The sequence below is a fragment of the Lampris incognitus genome, chromosome 10 (genome assembly GCF_029633865.1).
Source record: "Lampris incognitus isolate fLamInc1 chromosome 10, fLamInc1.hap2, whole genome shotgun sequence".
In the NCBI taxonomy this organism is placed as follows: domain Eukaryota; kingdom Metazoa; phylum Chordata; class Actinopteri; order Lampriformes; family Lampridae; genus Lampris; species Lampris incognitus.
Genome location: NC_079220.1, coordinates 29,698,492 through 29,726,410, shown reverse-complemented (window position 1 = coordinate 29,726,410; position 27,919 = coordinate 29,698,492). Strand labels below are relative to the sequence as shown.

The window sequence follows — 27,919 nt, the reverse complement described above, 5'->3', positions numbered from 1 at the left end:
AGACAAAAAGACTGCTTTGACCTTACAACACAAGTGTATTAGATATCACCGCTCGGCTGTAAAAGAACTCCCTCCCGTTAGAAGAAGACTGTCTGTCACACAGAAAGCCACCGGAGGGAGAGATGGTGGACTCACACAAGGGTCAAAGGTGAGGTCAGCACCACTGCCTTCATGTAGAAGAGTTCCATAATGACATTCAGAGCTGGCAGCACAGACCTGTTTACAACAGCCACAAAGCAAGGAACTGGGAGGTGGGTGGGGGCTCTGCCAGTAGTCGTCCCAGTGGTTTAATGCAGCACGGCTGAACTGGCAGCCAGACCCGCCCAGTTTGTCAGTGTCTCTACCACAATCCTGTGAGTGCGAGCTGATGGGTGCCTTGATGCGTTGCGTATGTGTGTGTGTGTGTGGGGGGGGGGGTGCAGAGCTGAGGCTGCTGGGCATATGTTCCACAGTGGAGGGCCCAGGTCTGACGCAGTCTGCCTCTGCCGTGTGTGGGCCCTCTGCTGCTATCGGTCTGTTACTCAGAGAGACGCAGCAAGAGGTGAACACAGCCCACAGACATATGGGCAGCAGCAGCCAGTGGGGGAGTGATCACACATTTGTGCGCATGCTAAAAAACATCACGACACACCGCCACGAATGTACGCGGACACACACCCGCAGAATTGCACGATTGAAAACAGAAATCCCCACCCCCCCTCCACCCACTCATACTCACTCACTCACTCACTCACACACACACACAAATACACACACGGAGACGGCAGTACACAACATGAGCCGGAGCTGGGTTCTCTCCTGGCTATGCTATCAGAGAAAACGCTGGGCTTGCAGGGAGGACACTTATCAGCTGATAGTGCTTCCCCACCTCTCTGCGACTCCCCAGGCAGCTTATTAAATCAGCGGCTGGCTGTTTGCCTCTTTGGGTGATAAGGCTGCCACTGAGGCACGGCGTGGATCCAGGGACGCACCACAGCAAGTGAAGCGAGTCTCTCTCTCTCTTTCTCTCTCTCTCTCTCTCTCTGTGTAGGATAGAGACGCATGTGCTAGATGAGCATCACAAACATATAAGCTCATACAAACATGCTGCCTACGTGCCTCTGAAAACAAACAGCACCCAGAGGGAGGGCACACAAACAGACAAGCACACAAACTCACGTGCACACAGATACACAGACGTACAACGAGGTAGAGAAGCCATAAAAATGCACTCGATACAACATTTGTATTCAAATTTTGAGTGGCTGTACAAACTGTACAAAAAAAATGGAGCATCATAAAATTGTGAGTGGATATGAGGGTTTATTGTTTGTGTGTGTGTGTGTGTGTGTGCGTGCATGTGTTCAAGGCTGGCCTATCTTACCCTAAAGCAACAGACAACCTCTTTCTATCACAATGCGTAATTTTTCTCCCATTTAATGTGTGTTTGTTATGGCCAATCCATGACTCGCACAGAAGTTCAATAACAAGGCACCGCTCGGGTTGAGAATGGGGAGGCCGTTCCTCCCAATCATGCCCTTCCAGGTTTCTCCATTGTTGCCCATGTGAGCGTTGAAGTCCCCCAGCAGAACCATAGAGTCCGGAGGCGGAGCCCTATCCAGGACACCACCCAGAGACTCCAAGAAGGCCGGATACTCCAAATTGCTATTCACAAGAGTCAGAGCCTTCCCCTCAGCAACTCGCAGCTGTATAGAGGCGACCCTGTCATTCCCCGGGGAGAATTCCAACATGGCGGTGCTCAACCGGGGACTTGTGAGTATCCCCACACCCGCCCGGCACCTGTCACCTTGACCAACGCAGGAAAAGTAATGAGTCCAGCCCCTCTCCAGGAGTTTGGTACCAGAGCCCATGCTAGTATGTGTGGAGGTGAGCCCAACTATATCTAGTTGGTACTGCTTCACCTCCCGCACCAGCTCAGGCACCTTCCCTGTCGGAGAGGTGAAATTCCACATCCCGAGGACCAATCTGCGATGCCGGAAGTCGGCATGCCCTGGTCCCTGCCTTTGCCTGCCACCCGGCCTGCATTGCACCCTACCGCAATGCTCATCCCTGCATGTGGTGGGTCCACGGGGTGGTGGCTCCGTGTTGTTTTTTTTGGTCTGGTCAATCTTCGTTCCAACCCTCACCTATGGTCATGAGCTTTGGGTAGTGACAGAAAGGGTGAGATCGCGGATACAAGCGCCTGAAATGAGTTTCCTCTGTAGGGTGTTTGGACTCAGCCTTAGAGATAGGGTGAGGAGCTCGAACATCCGGAGGGAGCTCGGAGTAGAACCGCTGCTCCTTCATGTCGAAAGGAGCCAGTTGAGGTGGTCCTGGCATCTGATTAGGAGGCCTCCTGGGCGCCTTCCTTTTGAGGTTTTCCAGGCACGGCCAACTGGGAGGAGACCCCGGGGTAGACCCAGAACTCGCTGGAGGGACTACATGTCCAGTCTGGCCTGGGAACGCCTTGGGATCTCCCAGGAGGAGCTGGAGGGCATTGGTGGGGAAAGGGATGTCTGGAGTGCCCTGCTTAGCTTGCTGCCACCGCGACCCGACCCCGGAGAAGCGGCTGAAGATGCATGAATTAATGTGTGTGGGTGTGTGTGTGTGAGAGAGAGAGAGAGAGAGAGAGAGAGAGAGAGAGAGAGAGAGAGAGAGAGAGAGAGAGAGAGAGAGAGAGAGAGAGAGAGATAGAGAGAGAGAGAGCAAGAGAGAGATGGAGAGAGATGGAGAGAAATGGAGAGAGCGAGAGAGAGATGGAGGGAGAGAGAGAGAGCGCGAGAGAGAGATGAGAGAGCGAGAGAGTGAGATGGAGAGAGTGCCTGTGTGTATGTGTTTGAAACTGTGTGTATTTGACTCCATCCCAGGCCACCCTGTTTATGCAAACCACCAGACGGCTAATTTTGTCAGCTAGCTCTTATTTGTTGATGGAACGGGTACCAGACTAGTTATAAATTTGGTCACTATGTCCATCTGGGAGGAAAGTTATCCAGATTACAAAATACAAAAAATTTGGGACTGACCAACAAGTAGTCCCTCTCTGCTCCACCTTTCCTTTTCTTCTGACTTGTCTTGCGACTTGCCTAAAATGTTATCAGTAGAAAAGCGGGTATATGGTTGCTATGCGCGTTGCCGAGAGACGTGATGACGCCATTTTTGGCACGCGCACCTTCGCACCGGGGACACAGAGGCGAGTCGCACCTGTGTGGATTCTGAGAGGGAAATGTCCCGGTGCTCCTAACGGACTGTCCATGTGTGGCGTATGTGTGTGTACGTGTGTGTCTTTGCCTAGTTACATGTGTCTGTCTAAAGTCATGTCTGCATCAAGGCTCAGTTGTGTTCGTGTGATGCTTGTGGTCCAGAGTCCAGACAACTACTGGCAGTTGAGGCAAGGCCTGAAACCAAATGTCCAGTCTCCTACGTGTTTTCACAGATGACTTTGCTAACGGAGCTGATTGTTTCTGGCAGTTTTTCCCCAGGCAGCCCTCTTCCTTCTGACCAACACAACACAGACCTCCATTCTCTCATGACTCACTAGGCTTGGTTATAAAACAGCCATAGTCACATCACATAATATTCATGTGTGTGTATATGTGTGTGACTGTGTCTATGAGGTGGATATAAGCCTTAGAATCCAAACACTGATTTTGCATTATCCCCCCCCTCAATTTACTTAAAATGAAGAAAAAATACCCCATGTCCTCCCTTCCCATTCCTCACCTGCTAGTATAGAATCAACTGCCCCAGTCCCCCTCCCTGTTGTTGCTTAGATTATAATTCACTAGTCATCACCCTAGTGATCCTAGTTTTGTGACGAATTGCTTTTTTCATTTCTAAATACACCTCCCATGTTGCCTGTGTCCAGACCTGTGAATCCACCCGCTCCACCGAGTTGACTGATTCTCCTGGTCTGGCATCATGATGTGAAACTGCAGCTTCTTGGTTGAAAAAGCGATTATCCAATGAGCACTGTGGGGGACTAAAGATTAAGACAATAAGCACCACGGGCGGGACCAACGCTGTTGTCAAGCGTTAGATGGCATGTCTTCTCAACATCGTAGTAGTTTGTGTTTATTTTGCTCCGCACCACTCTTAAAACCCCGGGGAAACCAGTATGTCTGCCAGTGTCGACTCAGAAAGATGAGAGATTCAGGCGGATATGTTGGTCTCTACTGATTAGTTCAACCTGCCTCAGGAACTGCTGATTCAGTTCTACACTGCAATAATCCAGTCTGTCCTCTGCACATCCATCAATGTCTGGTTTTGATCGGCCACCAAACAGGACAGGGACAGACTACAACGGACAGTTAGGTCTGCAGAGAAAATCATCAGTGCCGATCTGGCCTCCATTCAGGACTTATACAACTCCAGACTCAGGAAATGGGCAGGCAACATCTCTGCAGACCCAATCATATCCTGGTCACAACCTGTTCCAACTCCTCCCCTCTGGTAGGCGCTACAGAGTACTGTACCCCAAAACAACCAGATATAAAAACAGTTTCTTTCCACGGGCTGTCATTCAAATGGACACTTAAACATTGTCAAATAAATCCAACCACGTTGTAGATACTGTACTGTAGCGACCTTGTACAGTTCGCAGGGCTGCCAAGTCTTACCCTTTGGGAGTGAGTATCACGCAATTATGCCTCTTCACACGCTCACATGCCACACTTGCTATTTCACACGCTCATAAACGTTTTCCCTTCACTTCTATATAGTATTTCCACAACTTGCTATGCTGCTTGCGGCTTGCCGTAGTTCGGGTCCGTCACTGGCTTTCCGGGGTGAGCCCGCCCTATTCTGCCTCTGATTGGCTAACCCAGATATTCTTACCCTAACCTTAACCAATCATCAGTCCTCAAGCCTAAATCTAACCAACCCAATCAATGAAAGGCAACGAGTATCAACCAATCAGAGGCAGAGTAGGGCGGGTCCTAGCGTCAACACCACGAAATAAAATAAAATAAAATAAAATAAAAGAGCTCCACAAGAAGAAGACCCCACTGAAGAAGAAGAAGAAGAAGAGGAATAAGAAGAAAGTAAACGGTAGGTAACCGTTTCATTTTGATCATACGAAATAGTAAATACGTTAGTTTTATAGAATAAAATGCGTTATAGTCATTTTTTGCACCGAGGGTAAAATGTCATACTTTTCTGCAGGGGTGCCCAAGGGTTAAAGGAACTGCTTGAATTCATAGTTTGAGCCTTGTGCTCTGAACAAACAAAGAAATGCACTTTATTTTATTTTTTTATATTATTGTTCTGGTTCTGTATTTATTGACATTTTATAAATACATTTATTTTATTTGTCTAAATTCTTCTTGTTACAATTGTTTTCATTTCTACTTGTGCTGGTCAATTATGAACACTATATAAAATAGCAGGAAACTGGTTTTTAAGTTGCACAAATAATTGGGTTGAGAGGAGCTCCCTTAATACAAATGACAGAATAAGACTGAATAATGACATCCGACAGTCTAATTCTAATGTAGGCTTGGACTCTGTGTATTCTATTCTTTCTAGCAATTGACAATATTTCTTATGTATTCACTATTCCGAGTAAAGAGAGAGAGCATGAGGAGGAGGCCAACATCACAACAGCCTAATCCTAATGTTAATTTAAGTTCAGATATTCCTCTAAATCCACCTTAAAAGAGGCCAAGTTTTTTTTTGCCGGCCGCCGGCAAAAATCCCCTCGCCAGAGTCTCACTCTTAACTTTTGTTGAAACTTGGCAGCCTTGAGTTGGGAGTGCTGATTAGCGGAATCAGTCTGTCATCACTCTGCTCTCTGCCAATCACAGGAATGCATGTTAGCTGAGAATAAAGACGTCGTTCGGTTCTAAGTTAAGCGTGATGTTTATAGCGGTGAACGCTACAGTACATTGTACGTATGCTAGTACACTCTGTCATGTCCATCTACCTCCGGCATGTATGTAAGTAGCCTGCTAACCTTTATTTCAACATCTCTTGATATATTCTTTGCACCATTTCACTTAATTGCCTCATATAACGACCACGGATGTGTAGACTCGCTAGCCCTTGGGTAACAGGTAGGACCCTTTAGTCGACTGGTTAATGTAGTCGGCCGAACCTGGGTTCACATCCCGGCTGCGGCGGTTCCCGGCTGCCTCCCGAATTTGCTACATTGGTGTCAGAAGTGGGATGGTGAGACCGTGAGGCCATAGGAAGCGCGTGCGCCCAGAGGCGTGGGGGAGCTGATATGCTGAAGTGCGGGGATGCGCTTCCCGAAGGAGCGGGGTTGTGTAACGACCACGGATGTGTAGACTTGCTAGCCCTTGGCTAACGGGTCGGACCCTTTAGTCGACTGGTTAACATGACCCGGGTTCGCGTCCCGGCTGCGGCAGTTCCCGGCTGCCCCCTGAATTCACTACAAGATCTTAAGATTGTTGTGTTGTTATTCTATGTTAAGTACACTGAGAGAGCCATGAAACCGGAGTCAAATTCCGTATATGTGCAAACCTACATGGCCAATAAATGCGATTCTGATAGGGAGAATCGAATCTCCTTCCCCCAGTGTGGAGGCAATGTCAGACTGAAGATGGAAATGGAGGGTAACGAGTTGACAATTCTGTCTATTCTGTCTAATTGTCAGGCAACCTCCCACATGCACACATCTCTCCGCTCTCTGTATGCACCCCTGGCAAGCCCCCGTTGAGCAGCAAAGGAAGGGTAGGAGCAGAGGGCTGAAGGAGGAGAGAAAACAGCTTTTCTATTTGTGGTCTGGTATAATTATCTGAAATGGCTTGGCGCAGCAGGGTCTTGCTTTGGAGCGGGCTGAGAGGATCTTTTCCCTCGGTCTGTTGTTTTTTTAGCCCGGCACGCTGTCATCCTCTCTAACCTAACTCTCCCTCTCGCTTTAACATGAAACAGTCATCAGGATTACAATTACGCCAAGTTTTACTGAAACCAGAATAAGTTTAATTTGAAAGGTAAATTTCCACATAACAGGGATCTGACTTGGCGAGCCGTTCACTAGCCAAAGGGGAAAATGTAAATTTCTGGGTTTCAACTCAGGTCAAGTAATGGGTAATAAAGTGCACAAATGAGAGGTAGTGGGACAAATTCACAACAGCAGTAGAAATACTAGGTCTATATGTACAGCATATCAGAGGTCGTACAACAAGTATTATTTACATACAGCTGACGTAGCACAATAAATTTTGCAGAAGCAAGGGGGAAGTACCGTCTAAGTGAGTAGGTTTGCATGAAAAATGGTTATGACGTGGTGATGAGTTCACATAAAACACATATAACATTTCACATTATCATAAAGCTGAATACTGAGGTTCAAAGGAGAAAGGAAAGGAAGCAACTGACTGCAAATGAGCCCTACACCTGTCTTGAATGGAGTGGGAAAAAAATCTTCAAATAGTGTGACTCATACTGTATTCACATTTGACAATATTGCACGGTATGAAATATGTTAACAGAAATCTATGTATATCTAAGGATTATTAACCATTAATATTTGGTATATATTATGAATCAGACCATTTTACATGAACACTATCATTTAATAGAGGCTTTAATAAATTAAAAATAATTAAAAAATAAAAGAAAAATATAATATTTTTAAAACATAAAAATAGAAAAAAATCAATTAAAAAATAATTAATTAGATGATTTAAGAGAGGCAAGATTGACATGTCCAAGAGGCGTGGACATGTGTGGAGGAGAGATGCTGGGTATATTGGGAGAAGGATGCTGAATAAAGAGCTGCCAGGGAAGAAGAAAAGAGGAAGGCCAAACAGGAGGTTTATGGATGTGATGAGGGAGGACATGCAGGTGGCTGGTGTGACAGAGGAAGATGCAGAGGACAGGAAGAAATGGAAACGGATGATCCGCTGTGGTGACCCCTAACGAGAGCAGCCAAAAGTAGTAGTAGTAGTAGTAGACGACATTAATGATATAATTTACGTGAGCGGAGTATGAATAGTTGACTTGGTCGTACTTGGAGCGTGTCCTGGTTACCAGCAGTGTCATGTGGTTAAAGATGCTGCCATGGGTGATCATATGTATGATGACCTTGATGGTGGTGTTGATCAGAGATGACAAAGCTGCTGCTTGGCAAGGTAGACTTCCTCATATACAAGACAACAGCACCCCCCGAGTCAGACCAATGCATTATGCAGACTCACTGTAGAGCCTGACAGAAAAATAAAAGCCAAAATCTGTCAACAGTTAGACTGTCGGTCAGATTTCCACCATCGGGCTTTCTGATATGATTATCCAGCTGTGATAATGAAAACCTACAAATCCAAATTGGAACACATTATACGGTGAAAAACAAGGGGTACGTTCAGGGTAATGCAATATGGGCAAAACATTTATTGCATGGCAAGTACACACACTAACCTCTCTCTTGAGATGGTTCACACAACCCTCAAATGCCCATCAGTGACATCTGCCGGCATGTGTCAAAAATGAGCTAACGTTTCAGTCCTGACACACACAGCCACAACACGCTAATGCTCATTGCATTACCACCACCACACACACACACACACACACACACACACACATACACCAGCGGCAGCAGCAGCAGTTGGGCTCCTTGCCTCAGACCATGGGCTGATGGGATTGGGTTTGACAAGGCAGGAGCAACTACAACTCTCTGTGTATATATAGAACTGGAGACATTTTAGTTATATACCCCAGCCAACAATTTTTTGATTTTTTTGTTTTCTTTTTTATTTTATTTTGAGGTATGAAATCACCCAGGATGTGCTGTGCATACATGCAGGCAGCTTGTACATGCTGTGCTGGGAAACTGTAAATTGGCCTCATGGTGTATCAGAACCTCGCAGCCATTCACAGGATGCCTTTAAGTCATCCAGAGAGAGAACGTATGAGAGAGCTGGAGCAAGAGCTAGAGGAATAAAGAGATACAATGACAAAAAGAGAAAGAGAGAAAAAGAGGAAGAGAGAGATAGAGGAAAAAATTGAAGGAAATGTGAGCCTTAACAGCCAATTAACTTCTGCTTGAGCCAGAGAACTTATTACAGCATGGACGGATAACATTAAACACAATTAGTTTTAATTAAAGACTGCCGACCCCCCCATACACACACACACACACACACACACACACACACACGCACACACACACATACACACAGTCTGCTGCATTTCTACACCTTCCAAAGTCCTCCCCTTCAAATAAGATTATCTGCAAACTTGAGTTTAACAAGAGAAATGAATTTGATTAGATAGAAAAATGCAAAGAGGATGAAGGAACTTAAATTAGCCCTTGGTTCAGCCAGTTTTTTTTGTGCCATGCATGAAATGGACATAATTATATTTGATTTTTTACAGATTCTTTGTTGAAAGGAAGAAAAAAAAATATTTCAAATAACTACAAGACAGCATGGAAATGTGAAACTGACTCCCACAATGATCCTGTGTTAACGTTGACCTTGGCAGAGATCTTTATGGTCAAATGTCTGCAAACATTTTGTCTTTCATCTGCAGAAAGCCAGTGGCCTGAAATATTCTATAAAGTAGATAGATTCAAGCCTATAGACAGAATTCCCTCTGTCCTCTCCTGTCTCCTTTCCATCTCTCCTCTCACCTTCCCTTTTTAGCCTTTAAAGTTATTTATTTAGAATAAAGTTTCCCCTCTTTTTCTGGCTCACTTGACATGCTTTGTTGGCTGTGCAGAGACAGGATGGTGTGCATTGGAGTGTGCAAGCCGATGAGTGCATTTGTTGCATGCAGTGGTTTGTATCCTGCCGTGTGCGTTACATAGACATAGAGGGTTTATGAGACAATATGTTGGTGAATATTTGAGCAGATCAGAGCTCCATCTCTTCTACGTTGTGTAGCAAATTCGGGGGGCAGCCCGGTAACCGCCGCAGCCGGGATGCGAACCCGGATCTCCAGCACCACGGGTAACTACGCTAACCAGTCAACTAAAGGGTCCAACATGTTAGCCAAGGGCTACCGAATCTATTCATCGTTACACTACCCCCCTCCTTCGGGAGGCGCGTCCCCGTGCTTCAGCATACTACATGCTCCCTCACGCCTATGGGTGCACGCTCTTCCGATGGTATCACGGTCCCACCATCCCACTTCTGACACCAATGTGGCAAATTCGGAGGGGTGAGAGAGAGACTGCCACAGCTGGGACGTGAACCCAGATCTCCCACACCACGGTCAACTAAGCTAACCAGTCGACTAAAGATTCTGACCCGTTAGCCAAGAGTCTATTCATTCATGATCGTTACAGTTGTTACGTCAAAGTCTTTTTTTGCCCCATTATGGCTGAAGCTACATCCTCTCTCTAGTGTGATGTGACAAGAGCTGGCAAAGATCCACAGTTTATGATAAACCATAGGTCTGATTAAAGAGATGTATGCAGTCAAAGGTGGTCGAGTCGATCTCCTTCCTCCCCACCGTTGCTTAATGAAATAACTTGCTCTTTAAAATTCTTTCTGGCATATTATTTTGTCCTTCTTACCTATTTGGCCCCTGTCAGCAGGAGATAGCAGAGTTGTCCGTGTGGCCTGATTATATGGCCGGCTAAGCGCAGTTTGACTTGCGACTCAAAATAGAGTGCTCCCTGGAAGGGCGACAATGCCATCATGTCTTTTCCAAGGCCAATTTGGACACAATCTTACAGAATCGGGCAAAAGCTCGGCTGAATGACTCGGCTGCATCCGGTGGGCCCAGGGACCACGGCCCTGCTTGGAGCTGCGCCCAAGGAGGAAACACCGAGGGCGGTCTGACCGGACGTGGAAGCGGGGCAGGCTAAGCTAACTGATAGCCCACGCAGACCGGCAGTTCAGACAGTCATCCTGGTGTTCACTCCCCTGGACAGTGATTTTTATTTTATTTTGTATTTCTGATATGTTGCTGATAGGTGTTTTTGTAGTTTTTCTGTAGTTTGGATATATGTGTTCTTGTAGTTTGGATATGTGTTTTTGTCTTTGTGTTGCACTGCTGTGGGCTGGGGAAAGCGACATTTTTCATTTCATGTACTTGCGTACATGAAATGAAAAATGTTCCTGATTCCTGAATCGTTTAGTTCTGGGTTTAGGCCCTGCTAAAGCTTGTCAGGCTTCTGCTCGCAGCTGCTGCTCCCCCCCCCCACCCCCCCATGTGGGCTGAAATCATTGTGAGGTTCAGATCAGAGAACACAATGACTAAGATTTATGTGGGAAAGCTCCTTGATATGATGCTGTATTGCATCACAATCTTGAGAAACATCAGTGGCGGCCAGCAGGGCAGATATCCTACTGTCACTGTATAAACAGCTGTTTCACTTCAGCCGACTGAAACTTTGCTAAGCCCTAAAAAGTGTGAAAAGAGTGGAGGATGTTTTGAGCAAGACAGGACCTCAGGCGGCTCCGTCCCAGTGTGAATAAAGGTGTATAACTAAATTTGCTGGCCATGAATAAAATATGAACTGATGCACCAGTTTAAATAAGATCAATACAAAGCCCCCGGCTTCAGCAACTGTACATAACATAACCATATCCAAAATATATCAGATGATATCAGCCTATATTTACATAACAGAAATTTAACCACGAGGGCTCAAAATCCGTTATGTCTGACCAGTAGCATGAGAGTAAAGCCAAGCAGGTCCATTTACTTGTGACCTAGGAAGCACTGTAACATCTACGTACCTATCTGTAATATGATGTCACAGGGCAGGCTACGTCATGTCACTAACAGATGGAAGCACATGATTAATACGAGTGAAGCTAACTAATGATAATACAAATTGGGGTTTTTTTCTCCTTTTTCTCTCCAATTGCACTTGGCCAATTAGCCCACTCTCCGAGCCGACCCGGTTGCAACTCAACCCCCTCTGCCGATCCGGGGAGGGCTGCAGACTACCACATGCCTCACCCGATAGTGAGGATTTTCACCAGGGGGTCATAGCGTGTGGGAAGATAAAGTTATTCCCCCCAGCCCAGTTCCCCGTGCCCCCTGAACAGGTGCTCCGACCAACCAGAGGAGGTGCTAGTGCAGCGACCAAGACACATACCCACATCTGGCTTCCCACCTGCAGACACGGCCAATTGTGTCTGTAGGGACGCCCGACCAAGCCGGAGACAACACGGGGATTTGAACCGGGATCCCTGTGTTGGTAGGCAATGGAATAGACCACTACACTACCCGGACACCCCATGATAACACAGAATTTGATGGTCGTGGGCATACAATTGGTTGTTTGACTCGATTAGTGGGGCAATATAAAATTCAATTTTGTCCTCAACCTAGAACGTGGATAACAGAAATGGGTGTGAGAGTCAACATCATTTGGCGCAGCAAACGGGGGTGAATAGGGCGGCGAGTTCGGCGGCGGTAAGGCGACCTCGGCAAGATGCTGCTCATCCCGGGGAGCGTCTGTAATGAGTTCTGTCAGGCAAGCAGAGAGCAGCGCGCTGCTGCTCAACCCAACCTTAGCAAAGCCACAGCCCATCTGTTAAACAGAGATGATAAGCCCAGAGCCATCCAGAAACAAATTGCCCCGCTGCCCCCCTGCGAAGCCCCACGAGGTGGCCAGGCGCGGGAAGGCAACAGAATTGCCACTGATTCCTCACACTCAACAGAAGAAATGAGTCAGGAAAGGCAAATCAAACACATTAACCAATGCAGATTGTGTTGACGGCCAGCCATCGCCTCACGGGAGCAGCTGCACAGAGGAAGTCAAAGTGTCAATAAACAAGAGGAGAAAAAAAGAAAATGTTACTTTTGAGCCTCCGGGTGAGAATCTTTAATAAGTACCGTGCGCTCTTCCTCATCTTCTCCTTTTTCTTTTGAAAGATAGTGACAACTGTTGCAGCTTCCCCTCCAGGCCCAACTAAATTAGCTTCTCCAATGAGGCGACTGTTTAGAAAGCCTTTAGAAATGCGCAAAGATAAAGCACAATGCGCCTCAAGCGTCTAAGCGGGTTACAAAAATGACTAAATCAACTAAAACGAATTCAAAATGTTATGTGATGTCCGCATTATCAGGGATGATGCATGCTAGATGTCAAAGAGTTCAGGACTTTCAATCGGGAATGTGAACGTTCATCTCGTATCCATGTCAGACAGCTAGCCAGGGAACTCCGGCTGACTGGCAGGGGGCTCGGATGAGCTTCAGTTCTTCAGCAAATTGAATCATTTGTGGAGCAAGTATTAGCTACAACACATTTTTTACATGAATAAATGCAGTGGTCAAGCATGACACAGCTGTCATGACATGTTACATGTCATTATACATCAATCAGATACAGAGAGTGGGCCGGATGAGTGAGAAACAGTCTCCGGTGTAGAAGAAAAACACAGGAAAGAGACTGCTAAACGATTTCAACCTATTTTCATCTGAGATGAGAGGTTGCAGAATAGAGAAATGCCAACTCATACACACAGAAAGGCAGTCATGAGGACAGCTTTCAGACAGCGTGAGTTTGCTACAAAGGCAACATAAGAATGAAGCAGCAGATCACAGCAAACAGGAATCAGGAACACTTTATTCGTGAAACGAAATATAATTTCCTCCTGCCCACAGCAGTGCAACATAAAGACAAAAACACATATCCAAAAACTACAATAACACACATACTAACACATACATCTAAACTAACACTTTATCCAAACTTAAAAAAAAAATCACTGTCCAAGGGAATGAACGCCAGCCAGGATGGCTGTTGGAACTGCCGGTCTGCATGGGATAGCAGTTAGCTTAGCCTGCTCCGCTTCCGCGTTCTGTCAAACCGCCCTCGGTGTGTCCTCCTCGGGCACAGCTCCAGGGAGAGGCCATGGTCCTTGGGCCCACCGGACACAGCAGACCAGGCTCCCCCAGTCGAGCCAACGCCAGCTCTCCCTGCCAGACACCCTCAACACACCTCCCTGCACTCCACACGATGACGCCAAAAACACCAGTCAACGCCAGGCAAGGCCACCGCCAGACCGCCCCCGGTGTTATCGGAACTGCCGGTCTGCAGAGATGTCTCTTCACAATTAATCAGTCATTTCCATGGAGGCGGATAAAGAGATGCTGCAGAGGAACACATCCCTTTTACTTCGATAATCCACCGATAGCTTGCAAAGGTAATGGTGTCGAGGTGTTTTTGTGACGTTAAACACAATATTATTAAGCAAAAGAACCTGCAGAGGTCCAACAAATAGCTTCACAGAGCAGACACTTTTGTTATCAAATACTCCGCTGATTGTCTACTGCCATTCTATCAGACTGCCCCCCCCTACATTTATATCTTCTTGCTCGTCCCCCTTTCCAGGTTTCTTTGTTTTACAGATTCACATTAACACCTAATTTGAATTCCACTCCGAGGCATGTGTCGACGACCAATTAAAACTCTTAATGGAAATGTGTACTAACTATAAAAAGGCAGAGCTTCTTGGTTCTTTTTAAGTCCTAGCCACAGGGCTGAATAGTGTTTTTTCTCCCACTTCGTTCTATCTGTTCTATCCGTGTAGCTGGAGAGCGGGGAGATGGCGCTCCTTATGTGGAGCAGAACTGCAGGTGTGTAAAACAGTGGTGCTAAACGTCCACCCGCTGTGTGGTTTAACTTTGTGCTAATACACACATTAGCTCGCTGCCAACACACTTTGTCACTGTGGGTAACACGTTACATCTTTGGCGTTGATGCTCCATCGAAATGATCTATACTGCAACTGACATCGTGTTTGTGACCACAAGCTGCGTTCTTATTTATAGGTGGATGAAGGGGCACACCGACGAGGACAAAACCAATTATCCGATTGTACCCTTTTCTTTTTTTTTAGCGAAAAATGCCTCCGCTCTCATTCAGTGGCAGTGCTGGGTAATGAATGAGCTAAATTTGACCAACCTTGGCTGTAAGCGTTTCAAATCCCCCCCGTTGCCTCAGTATCACAGGCAAAATAATTACTACTGAGCGGATCCATTAATCTACACAACCACATCTGCGGGACTTAATTTACGGCTTGCACTGCTATATGCCTTATGGTTTTTATTAGGCTCATTTGATTTTTCTGCCCTGAACAGCACATCCAGCAAAACAGAGGCGGATGAATGGACCGGTCGAAAGACGGTGAGCAGAAGCCGGGAAACAAGCAAACACAAAGCACAAACTCCTCCGTGTTTACACAATCACAACATGTGCAAACACATCTCAACCTCCAGCTAAAAGGTCTGCACAGAACAAATGTCAGCAGTGACAACGGAGAGAAAAGATGAACTTCCCTCAGGATTCATACAAATAGTCAAGAGATATTATTTCCTATTAGGAGGTTTAAGTCTGACACGCGATGTTCTGGGGAAATGTTTCCATTACCGTTCTTCAGAGTCTGTTTCAGTTTATTGAACCAGTGCTAGCATGACCGCTACGTTACAAAGCACTCCAAGACCTAATGCATTCACTTGGGACAGGCCAGTAAACCCTAGAACACACACACACACACCTCTCACTTTGTTCTCTCTTATCATATCCATGTCTAAACAGTTGTTAATGAAGAAGAGCAGGCAGGAACAGACACAGAGTTGATAAACCTGTACAAGGAGGACTGGTGTCATCTACTGCCAAACACCCGCCTCCCAATCAGTGTTGGCTAGAAATCAGTGTCTGGATTGCAAGTCACTTCCAGGCTGAGAGGCCAGGAGGATGCAAAGCATGCGTGCGCGCACGCACACATATGCAAACTGGGGAGAAACAGCTGCAAAATGCAAATTGCAACACCTTGCGTGCAGCAGAGTTGCTGTAGTCTTTGTTGTCTCCTCCTTTCCTTCTTCAATGGAGTGTCTGCATGCTGACGTCTCCTCTCATTCCCTGTGAGTAATTATAGAGGATGACACAAAGGGACGATTCTTTCTGAGACACACTCCCACGGGTGGCACAACCAAGCTGGGCAGCTTGAGCATATATATATATATATATATATATATATATATATATATAGTTTTTTTTTGGAAAGCATCAATGGTGTAGATAAAAGTGCCCAACACATGAGTGGAATATTAAGATAGATGGTGCTGTGCATCTTAACTGCCTACCCCATTGGTTGTAATATTTCAAATGTTTTCTATCCTCTCATTGGTTCCTGTCCACCGAAATTAGGGGCGTGACGCGGGGCAACGAAATATTTATTGCCTGTGTGTTTTTCTTTGTTGTTTAATCACAGCGGCAGCTGATGAGTGCGCGACGCACAAAACAAGCTTGTACTGAAATGCATTAAGGTTTTTTTTCCTACATCTTTATATATATATATATACACTGCTCAAAAAAATAAAGGGAACACATAAGCAATGCAATGTAGCTCCAAGTCAATCACACTTTTGAGATATCAACCTGTCCAGTTAGGAAGCAACACTGATTTGTGACTCAATTTCACCTGTTGGTAAATTGTCTAATTTCCACCTGGTGGAAATTAGACAATTTACAAGACAATTGCAAGACAACAATTTGCAAGACAACCCCTATAAAAGGAATGGATTTGCAGGTGATGGCCACAGACCATTTGCCTGTCCTCATCTTTTCTGGCCGATCTTTGGTTAGTTTTTCATTTTGCTAGTGCCCTCACCACTAGAGGTGGTGTGAGGCGGTATCTGCAACCTACAGAAGTTGCTCAGGTAGTGCAGCTCATCCAGGATGGCACATCAATGCGTGCTGTGGCAAGAAGATTTGATGTGTCTCCCAGCACAGTGTCCAGAGCATGGAGGAGGTACCAGGAGACAGGCCAGTACACCAGGAGACGTGGAGGGGGCCGCAGAAGGACAACAACCCCGCAGCAGGACCGCTATCTGGTCCTTTGTGCAAGGAGGAACAGGAGGAGCACTGCCGGAGCCCTACAAAACGACCTTCAACAGGCCACTAATGTGCAGGTTTCTGCTCAAACAGTGAGAAACAGAATGCATGAGGATGGTATGAGGGCCCGACGTCCACAATTGGGGCCTGTGCTCACAGCCCAACACCATGCAGCCCGATTGACCTTTGCCAGAGAACATCTTGGTTGGCAGATTCGCCATTGGCGCCCTGTGCTCTTCACAGATGAGAGCAGGTTCACACTGAACACATGTGACAGACGTGAGAGAGTCTGGAGACGCTGTGGAGAACGTTCTGCTGCCTGCAACATCCTCCAGCATGACCGGTTTGGCGGTGGGTCAGTGATGGTCTGGGGAGGCATATCCTTGGAGGGCCGCACAGACCTCTACGTGCTAGCCAGAGGTACCATGACTGCCATTAGGTACCGGGATGAGATCCTCAGACCCATTGTCAGACCATATGCTGGTGCAGTGGGCCCTGGGTTCCTGCTCATGCATGACAATGCTCGTCCTCATGTGGCCAGAGTGTGTCAGCAGTTCCTGTATGCTGAGGGCATTGATGCTATGGACTAGCCTGCACGTTCCCCAGACCTGAATCCAATCGAGCACCTCTGGGACATCATGTCTCGTACCATCCGCCAACGCGATGTCGCACCACAGACTGTCCAGGAGTTGACCGATGCCCTGATCCAGGTCTGGGAGGAGATCCCTCAGGAGACCATCTGTCGTCTCATCAGGAGCATGCCCAGACGTTGTAGGGAGTGCATACAGGCACGTGGAGGCCACACACACTACTAAGCCTCATTTTGAATCGTCTTGAAGAATTTCCACAGAAGTTGGATCAGCCTATGTTCTCATTTTCCACTTTAATTTTGAGTATGATTCTGAATCCAGACCTTAATGGGCTAATGATTTTGATTTCCATTGATCATTCTTAGGTTATTTTGCTCTAAACACATTCCTCTGTCTAATAAATAAAGATTTTCAGCTGAAATATTTCATTCATCGAGGTCTATATTGTGTTTTTAGGTGTTCCCTTTATTTTTTTTGAGCAGTACACACACACACACACACACACACACATATATATATATATATATATATATATATATATGTATAGTAATGACCACAGAGAACTAGACTCGCTAGCCGGTTGGCTAACGAGTCGGATCCTTTAGTCCAGTGTTTCTCAACCGGGGGTCCGCGGACCCCTAGTGGTCCGTGGTGTAATTGCAAGGGGTCCGTGTAAATGAAATATCTTTAAAAAAAAGATCCTATGACATTCATAAAAATAGGATTATTTTACTCAAATGTGACTGAGACCTTTATCTACCTAAACTATAAAGGGTAACAGGACTTTTTTCTCTAATTACATCTGTTTCACAAGTGTAATTTATTGTATTTTAATAAGAGATCTCGCTCCCGTTTGCATTGTTAAAAGTTACTGCATAAAAATTCTGTTGTTACATACACTACCGTTCAAAAGTTTGGGATCACCCAAACAATTTTGTGTTTTCCATGAAAAGTCACACTTATTCACCACCATATGTTGTGAAATGAATAGAAAATAGAGTCAAGACATTGACAAGGTTAGAAATAATGATTTGTATTTGAAATAAGATTTTTTTTACATCAAACTTTGCTTTCGTCAAAGAATCCTCCATTTGCAGCAATTACAGCATTGCAGACCTTTGGCATTCTAGCTGTTAATTTGTTGAGGTAATCTGGAGAAATTGCACCCCACGCTTCCAGAAGCAGCTCCCACAAGTTGGATTGGTTGGATGGGCACTTCTTGCGTACCATACGGTCAAGCTGCTCCCACAACAGCTCAATGGGGTTCAGATCTGGTGACTGCGCTGGCCACTCCATTACCGATAGAATACCAGCTGCCTGCTTCTGCTCTAAATAGTTCTTGCACAATTTGGAGGTGTGTTTAGGGTCATTGTCCTGTTGTAGGATGAAATTGGCTCCAATCAAGCGCTGTCCACTGGGTATGGCATGGCGTTGCAAAATGGAGTGATAGCCTTCCTTATTCAGAATCCCTTTTACCCTGTACAAATCTCCCACCTTACCAGCACCAAAGCAACCCCAGACCATCACATTACCTCCACCATGCTTAACAGATGGCGTCAGGCATTCTTCCAGCATCTTTTCATTTGTTCTGCGTCTCACAAACGTTCTTCTTTGTGATCCAAACACCTCAAACTTGGATTCATCCGTCCACAACACTTTTTTCCAGTCTTCCTCTGTCCAATGTCTGTGTTCTTTTGCCCATCTTAATCTTTTTCTTTTATTGGTCAGTCTCAGATATGGCTTTTTCTTTGCCACTCTGCCCTGAAGCCCAGAATCCCGCAGCCGCCTCTTCACTGTAGATGTTGACGCTGGTGTTTTGCGGGTACTATTTAATGAAGATGCCAGTTGGGGACCTGTGAGGCGTCTGTTTCTCAAACTAGAGACTCTAATGTACTTATCTTCTTGCTCAGTTGTGCAACGCGGCCTCCCACTTCTTTTTCTACTCTGGTTAGAGCCTGTTTGTGCTGTCCTCTGAAGGGAGTAGTACACACCGGTGTAGGAAATCTTCAATTCCTTAGCAATTTCTCGCATGGAATAGCCTTCATTTCTAAGAACAAGAATAGACTGTCGAGTTTCAGATGAAAGTTCTCTTTTTCTGGCCATTTTGAGCGTTTAATTGACCCCACAAATGTGATGCTCCAGAAACTCAATCTGCTAAAAGGAAGGTCAGTTTTGTAGCTTCTGTACCGAGCTAAACTGTTTTCAGATGTGTGAACATGATTGCACAAGGGTTTTCTAATCATCAATTAGCCTTCTGAGCCAATGAGCAAACACATTGTACCATTAGAACACTGGAGTGATAGTTGCTTGAAATGGGCCTCTATACACCTATGTAGATATTGCACCAAAAACCAGACATTTGCAGCTAGAATAGTCATTTACCACATTAGCAATGTATAGAGTGTATTTCTTTAAAGTTAAGACTAGTTTAAAGTTATCTTCATTGAACAGTACAGTGCTTTTCCTTCAAAAATATGGACATTTCAATGTGATCCCAAACTTTTGAACGGTAGTGTATATCTGAAAGTTACTGAATACATATTCTGTTTTGTTACATATATCTGAAAGTTACTGCATAAGAATTCTGTTTTGTTAACTATATCTAAGTTACAACTGAAAGCTCTTATTTTTGCCCCAAAGAGTGAATAAATGCTATAATGCAATTTAAAATGCAGTTTCTACTGTTTCTATCAAATTGCAACCCCCCTCCCCCAAGATCAGGTGGAGGGGTCCTCAGGGTAGATCAAAAATACGTAGGGGGTCCAGGACCCCAAAAAGGTTGAGAACCACTGCTTTAGTCGACTGGTTAACGTAGTCGCCCGTGGTGATGGAGACCCGGGTTCGCACCTCGGCTGCGGCGGTTCCCGGCTGCCACCCGAATTCGCTACATTGGTGTCAGAAGTGGGATGGTGAGACCATGAGCCAACTGGAAGTGAGTGCGCCCAGAGGCGTGAGGGAGCTGATATAATGGAGGCGGGTAGTGTAACGACCATGGATGACTAGACTCACTAGCCCTTGCTAACGGGTCGGACCCTTTAGTCGACTGGTTAACATGGTCGACCGTGGTTCGGGAGACCTGGGTTCGCGTCCCGGTTGCGGCGGTTCCCGGCTGCCCACCGAATTCGTGTGTGTTTGTAATCACCCTAAATCTCAAACAGAGAACACAGTTCCCACTTCCCACCACGGCTGTTTCCTTGGTTTTGATCCAAACTTATTCACAATAAATACGCACCGCGATAATAGGTTTGAAAAACCAATCAATGTGACCACCCATGGAGGTGATATATAGCCTGTGCTGCAGCACCCACGCCCTCCTATTCTGTCTGGGTGAAGAATGGAGATGTGCGGCCAGGCGAGATAAGGACTCTTATCAGGGTCTGTGCAGGTGTTTGGTGGAGCAGGGCCATAACAGCAGTCCTACGCCGCCATCAGCCGGCAGTGATTCACTCGCCGAGGGGAGAGGAGGAAGACGGGTAAGGGAGGAGAACTGGGTGGGTTTGGGGGATGGGTACTGCGTGTTGAGAGGTGTTGGGTAGTTTAGGGCGGGGGGTTTATGGGAATGAGCTGGCGTGTTCATGGTGTTGTAATTGGGAAACCTCTCAGAATGCAGTGGAGTAAGTCTCAGACACCTGCCGGCACAGCGATAAGGACTGGGGGGGAAAGCAATCACTTCAACTACCCAGCAGCCCTTGCTGGCATCCTGCTTCTCAGACGTCTCGCTCACATATAACAGCGTTTCTGTTATAGGTCAGCTATCTCTGCAGGGCTGACGCCTTGCAGAGTGGGGAATGGAGGAGGGAAGGACGAGGGAAGGAAGAGGAACTGAGAAAGGTGGGGAGAATGGGTGAAAATACCAAAAGTCAAGGGACATTCATTTCTCAAATTTACCCTTGTCAAGTCTTGAGGCAGTCCTACTGTAAGTCGGCACCAAACATCACCATCTTGTGACGCTAAAAATTTGATTCGACTTGCTGCATTACTCGTGTCGGTGCAGTCTGTTATTTGTGGGGGAAAAAAAACAAAAAACAAAACTTCACTATCCGCAGAGGTCAAGGACGCAGTCTCTGGCTCCAAGTGGGCTCTCAGACTCTCTACAGAGTTGCTCATTAGTTTGGTACCAGCGGAGGATTACGGTGTGAATCCTTGGGATAAATTTGTGCTCATCGCGGAGGGGGCATCAGCTGTTGCAGTCAACCTGCACACCTTTTGAATTATTCATTTCCTGTTTACGGGAGGCGACAGGTGCATGACCTCTCCGATGAGTGCCCGTGGTGACTGGGAGAAGTGGTGACAGGGGAGGAGGGGCGGAGATATGCCTCATAGGGACAGGACTGTGTGTGTGTGTGTGTGTGTGTGTGTGTGTGTGTGTCTCGGCATGAGGCTTTTGGTAAGGTTTGAAGGAACTGCTCTAGGTAGTAACTTCTTCTATGTGTTTTACAATGCATTACTGTAATACTGTAATGGCTAAAGGGTCGGAACCTGTAGTCAACTGGTTAGCGTGCGACCCGGGTTCGCATCCCGGCTGCAGCGTATTCCCGGCTGACCCCTGAATTCGCTACACTGGTGTCAGAAGTGGGATGGTGAGACCATGAGGCCATCGGAAGTACATGTGCCCAGAGGCGTGAGGGAGCTAGTATGCTGAAGCGCGGGGACGCGCTTCCAGAAGGAGAGGGGGGGTAGTGTAATGACCACGGATGACTGGACTCGCTAGCCCTTGGTTAACGGGTCGGAACCTTTAGTCGACTAGTTAGCGCGATCACCCGTGGTGCGGGCGACCCGGGTTCGCGTCCCGGCTGCAGTGGATTCCTGGCTGCCCCCTGAATTCACTACAATATATTACAATACCCGGTAATGAAAAACACATTGTTTCAATTTTAGTAATGATATCAAAGGGTCTACCTTAAATGAAGCCACTCATCTGTGAAGGTTCAAATAATCTATCAGTTGTGTCGTGTCCCAGAGTGCTTACATCGGAGGGCATGTTCGCTTATCTTCGCCGTACAAATGTGATGAAGGTAAGTGGGACAGAATGTAAACTTCTACTCACTGCTCGGCAGCCAAACACTCCACATTTATTAGACATTGGTTTTCCTTTTTTTCGTTTTTTTTTTTTTTAATATTCCCCCTTTTTCTCCCCAATTGTATCTGGCCAATCACCCTGCTCTTCCGAGCCATCCCGGTCGCTGCTCCACCCCCTCTGCCGATCTGGGGAGGGCTGCAGACTACCACATGCCTCATTCGATACATGCAGAGTTGCCAGCCGCTTCTTTTCACCTGACAATGAGGAGTTTCACCAAGGGCACGTAGCACATGGGAGGATCACGCTATTCCCCCCAGTCCCCCCTCCCCCCGAACAGGCACCCCAACCGACCAGAGGATGCGCTAGTGCAGCAACGAGGACACATACCCAGTATCACATCTTTTCGTGTCACAGCCACGAGTGATTAATCTATGGATGGAAATACAATTGTATTTCAGTTGGAAGGCTGTTTCGTGTCTGCACCACATTTTCTTTTTCTTTTTCTGTCAATCGGGACTCGGGAGCGCAAAAGCTGTATAGGTTAGGGTTAGGGCCAAAGAGGATCCATCGCATATCAACCTGTGGATTTTAAAGACATCTTTAACATTTCTCAACACAAAAACATGAAAGTGTCCTTGAGACCTCAACAAAATGACAGGCTAATGTTACGTCCATCCTTTTTCATTATTTCTCCAATTCTGAGAAATCAAGCTTGTTTTGGTTGGTTTCAACAGCGGAACGCTACGTTAGCCTGCCCATGATCCTCAGGGAGTTTGATAGTCGTGCTGAGTGTCACGAAAAAAAGGAAAATTAGTGTCCGTGTACACGCATCAATAGATTAAATGTGACAATTTCACGAACTTCCGTGAGACTGGGCTGGAGTCCACATCGGGCTTCCCACCCGCAGACAAGGGCAACTGTGTCTGTAGGGACGCCCAACCAAGCCGGAGGCAATACGGGGATTCGAACCAGTGATCTCCATGTTGGTAGGCAACGGACTGGACTGCTACGCTACCTGGACGCCCTAAGACATTAGTTTTCTAATGGATAGTCCAGTCTTTCAAATGATTTCTTACCCGGAGAAATCATGTGAAAGAAGTCAACCAGATGTCTAAGTGTCCAGTGTTTTTCATTCAAAACCAACAATGCATTTGCTGCTCAATCGAAGCAAAGAATTGTTGAATGTAGTGTTTGTTTTGACACAAACAAGGAGTAAATTACGGGTTATTGACCAGCCTAGCGCATGGATTACCGTCCGTGATTTCTCTGAACATGGATGAGGTGTGTTCAAGGCATGTGGTGTTCAAGCATATCATGGCAGAAATTATATCCGTTGTTTCCTCTGTAATCATCTATTTTCTATAAACAGTGGTTGTTGGTTAAATTTGGATTTAGTTCAGTTTTTAGAAGTCTTTAAAAGTCCTTAGTAAATTGCATATTGGTAAATCTGAGAATAGCAATTATAACACATGGATAACACACGCACAAATGTGGTGATTCATGTCACCGCCTGACTTGAGTCCCACAACTCCAAACACCCTCCACCCACCCACACAAACACACACACGCCCCTTCAAAGTATAAGTACACCCCTACAGGGCATTCTGTCAGAAGTCTCAAGTGATAGGGAGCAGTTGTGCTCGGTTATCCTCCATGAACAATATGTCTAAAAGCACAGCAAATATGCAATTTTGGATCAAAACCATTACATACAGTCGTTTAAAGACGTAGAGTATTGTAACGTGCATGGATAAGTAGACACGCTGACCGCTGGCTGGCAGATCTGACCCTTTAGTCGAGCGGTTAGCGATGTCTCCTGCGGTGCGGGCGATACAGGTTCGCTTACCGGCCGCGGCAGTTCCTGTGGTTGCGTTGTGCCCCGAATTCGCTAGATTGGTGTCAGAAGCAGGGGCATAACCAGGGGTGGGCCTGGCCTGTCACAGGACCACCCATTTCAAGCCCAGGCCCACCCAATCACGCTGGCTTACAAGCACGTAGGCTGGCCCCTTTTACGTACATAGAACTGCAAAATCTGAGCGCGCATACCATCACGCTCTGTATTTTCCATTGCTGCTAACTAGCCAATAGCCAACAGTTAGCCATAACTTATGGAATGGCGAAACAAAGTTCAATCTTCCGCTTTTTAAAAAGCCACGGATGGAGGAGGAGGAAAGCACACCTGCTCCAGCACCGACTGAGCCGCCCAATGAGAGTGAGATACCACCGGAGAGAATGACAGAGGAGGCTACAATTTCTCCGTTGCAGGCAGCTTCTCCTCCCTTGACCATGCCACCGCCAGATTTGTCTGCTGTGGATGAGCCACCCTCGCAGCCTAAATTAGTGTTCCCCGCAACACATTACTGCTGTAATGTGTTCGAATTTGCGTCTTGTTTGAAGGATTATTACTGGAAAATTTTGGTCCACCCATTTTCACTCAGCCCCACCTAAAAAAATATTCCTGGTTACGCCACTGGTCAGAAGTGGGATGGGGCGACCGTAAGGCCATCGGAAGCGTATGCGCCCTGAGGCGTGAAGTAACTAATATGCTTAAGCGCGGCTGATATGCTTTATTTGGCTTCTCGAAGGAGGAGGTGTAGTGTAACGCGCATGGATAAGTAGACACGCTGGCCGCTGGGTCTGACCCTTTAGTCGAGCGGTTAGCGATGTCTCCTGCGGTGCGGGCGAAACGGGTTCCCTTCCTGGCCGCGGCAGTTCCTGTGGAGTTTAACTGAGGTGGGCCTTTAACAAACATATAGTCATATAGGCCCACACAGAAATTGCCCCCTCAGAACCCTGTTGAAATTCAGCAGAATTAGAGGGCAAATTAACACTTCACACTAGAATTTAACGTTTTAACGTTCCCTCCGATGGTACATGAGAACAATGAGGCAACAAATGTACAACACCAATACCCAACCACATTAGCTATATAGCATACCTAAGAAGCAAAAAGATCAATTTTGCAGGATTCCACACAGATTTTAATAAACCACAGGTGCAGAAAGTACCCCAAAAAAAAAATGACGCAGATTTCATTTGGGTATCAGCCTCTAGGAATTAGACTCAAATGAAATTATGGAAAAGACTAAATCTTAATTTGGAGAGAATTCTACATGACATAAAACCTCCAGCCAGGGTTGAAGCTAACACTGATCCAATAATGATTGTATTGATAGTGCAGTTTCGGTAAAAACAAAATGCTTCAAGACAAAAGCACGGCAGTGGATGCTGGAGAAGTGGCTAGATGTGAGGCTGTGCAGGGCACAGGGAGGAGGCAGCTTCGTTGTGGTGGGTTTGTTGAGGTTGGACGGTTGACAGTTGCGGAGTGGAAAGGAGGATGGATGGAGGCGGGGTGGGGGACTGCCAGGCCTGGACAGATCATCAACAGAGTGACATTTTCCATAACCTTTTCCCTGTCTTTAAGTAACTGGCGCAGAAACAGCACAGGCAAGGATCAGTGCGATCCAATTGGAAGAAACGGGAATAACAAGCCCGCTTCCTCATGATAGCAGCCACACAAGTACTCATAAACCCTCAAGGATTTTGGCCAGTTAAGTCAAGCGCTAACTCATTTCGGCTCTGGTGAGTGTCTGCGTCAGTCAGGCGGTGAAAACTTTAATAACTTCATAGGAGCACAAAGGAGATGCAGTAGCTGGAAGATAATGGGGCAAGAGAAGAAAAGGGGTGTCATCAAAAGCAAGAAGAGCTTAGGAGAGAAAGCGGAGGCCAAAAAAATAAATAAATAAGCTGACGTGCAACACTTTCACTCTCATCAAACTCAAAGTCCTCCTGTTGGCTTTGTTTGGTGTAACATGGATAGAATACCAAACTGAATCAAAGGAAATCAATCTATTTCACTCAGCCTTGACAAAGGCCGCTGACACCTGATAGTGCCTAGGAACAAGTCCTCTGTTTACACTAACATCCTCATGCCAAGGTATGCACACAAACCTGCACACAAGCTGCACTTAAAAACAAATACAGGCAATGTAATGACGCATGGGTTTCTCCTTCAGGCAACAGGGGAAGGAGATAGACATTTCTCTTTCAACCACCTCCTGGTTCACACAAAACAAACAGATCTACGATTTTTCGTGAGCACAGAGGATGGAAGCACCTCTCTGGGACAGCAACTACAAATGGCCTGTCCTTACAACCGCTCTTCTCTTTCTCCCTCTCCATCTTTCTCTTCATTGTGCCTTCACAGCGACCTTGGAGAGCTAAGACACAGATGAATCCCAATTTAAAGTCGACTGCTTAAGCGTCAAAGCACACTACTTACCGGAGAGCGCACTCGGACAGGGTCTAATAAAATGAGCAAATTAATCCTGCAGTCAATCGGGATGGAGAAACACACTTATGCTCACCATATATTGTGAAATCTAAACATGCTAGATTAAGTCCACTCCACATTATCTGTAGTTTTGTTTGGAAAACACTTGCCCAACTAGGACCCATCTATTTATCGGTCTGGTCATTACCTTGGACTTGTTGAAATGCTGCACAATTACAAAACGTCATCCTTGGGAACAGTACTGCCACAGTGTGACATTGTCGCGCTTCACAACGGACCACATCTAAAGACACCTGGACCACTTTTCTGTTGTTTATTTGGCAAAACTTAACACTAGAACGACCACGGCGGTCAATGTGACCGTTTTGGATTTTCAAAGTTTAATAACTTTGTGGGGAAAAAAAAAAGATAACAGACCTGCCACTCTCTGAATGCTCCTAAAATTGCACATATTTGCATTAAAATTAGTTTTAGATCAATTGCACACAAAAAAAAGATCTACCTAAAATGACCACGAGCGATTAAAATGACTGCCGGTTTTTATACGCTATGAGTTCAAGATAAATACCCAATTGAGATATTAATGCATTGCATATGTTAGTATGTCTGTTAGGAAACGACTTGACACCAAAATTAGCATTATAACAACTATAATACTATTTTTAAACAATTTAAACTTCAGAAAGACATTGAACTTGAGTAGCAAAATTGAAAAAGTGAAAATATTACCTGAAAAACAAAACGAAAAACACATTGTTAATCTAACAAATGTAAAAAGGTGTAAAATGCAACAAAAAAAAACCCAAAAAAACTGAAAATAACAATTTCAACAGTCCCTAACAACAACCAGAACTTTAAAAACTACCAGAGAATTTAGTGCCGAACTGTTCTGTCCTGGTATTTCCCAGTCCCTACAGCCAGCTTCTCAGGACACCGAGTAACACAATTTCCAACAGTATTAAGCCTACTGGATAACTGGGTAACAACCATTGGTGTGGTAAGATGAATCACAAACTGTCATACAACAAAGTCTTGATCCAGATGAAAAAACTCTCTTAACAGTCTTTCCAGAACTTGGGGTCTGCGGTGGTGTAGCGGTCTAAGCATCGGCTTTGTGTCGATGCAGGTGTCCATTGGGGACCGGGGCTCGCGCCTCGGTCTCGTCAGATCCGACTATGACCGGACTTGATGAAACCGCAATAATTGGCATTGCTGTCTTTGGGAGGGGGGCGGAGTCGGCTCGTGTTCGTCACATGAATGCGTCTCTGGGTGTG

The 27,919-nt window shown here is 46.0% G+C and overlaps 1 protein-coding gene across 1 annotated transcript in view; it reads right to left on the bottom strand.

The window, feature by feature from the left end:
* znf385c (zinc finger protein 385C) overlaps positions 1-27,919 on the bottom strand; it is a 271,270-nt gene that overhangs the window by 62,523 nt on the left and 180,828 nt on the right. The window lies entirely within an intron of this gene.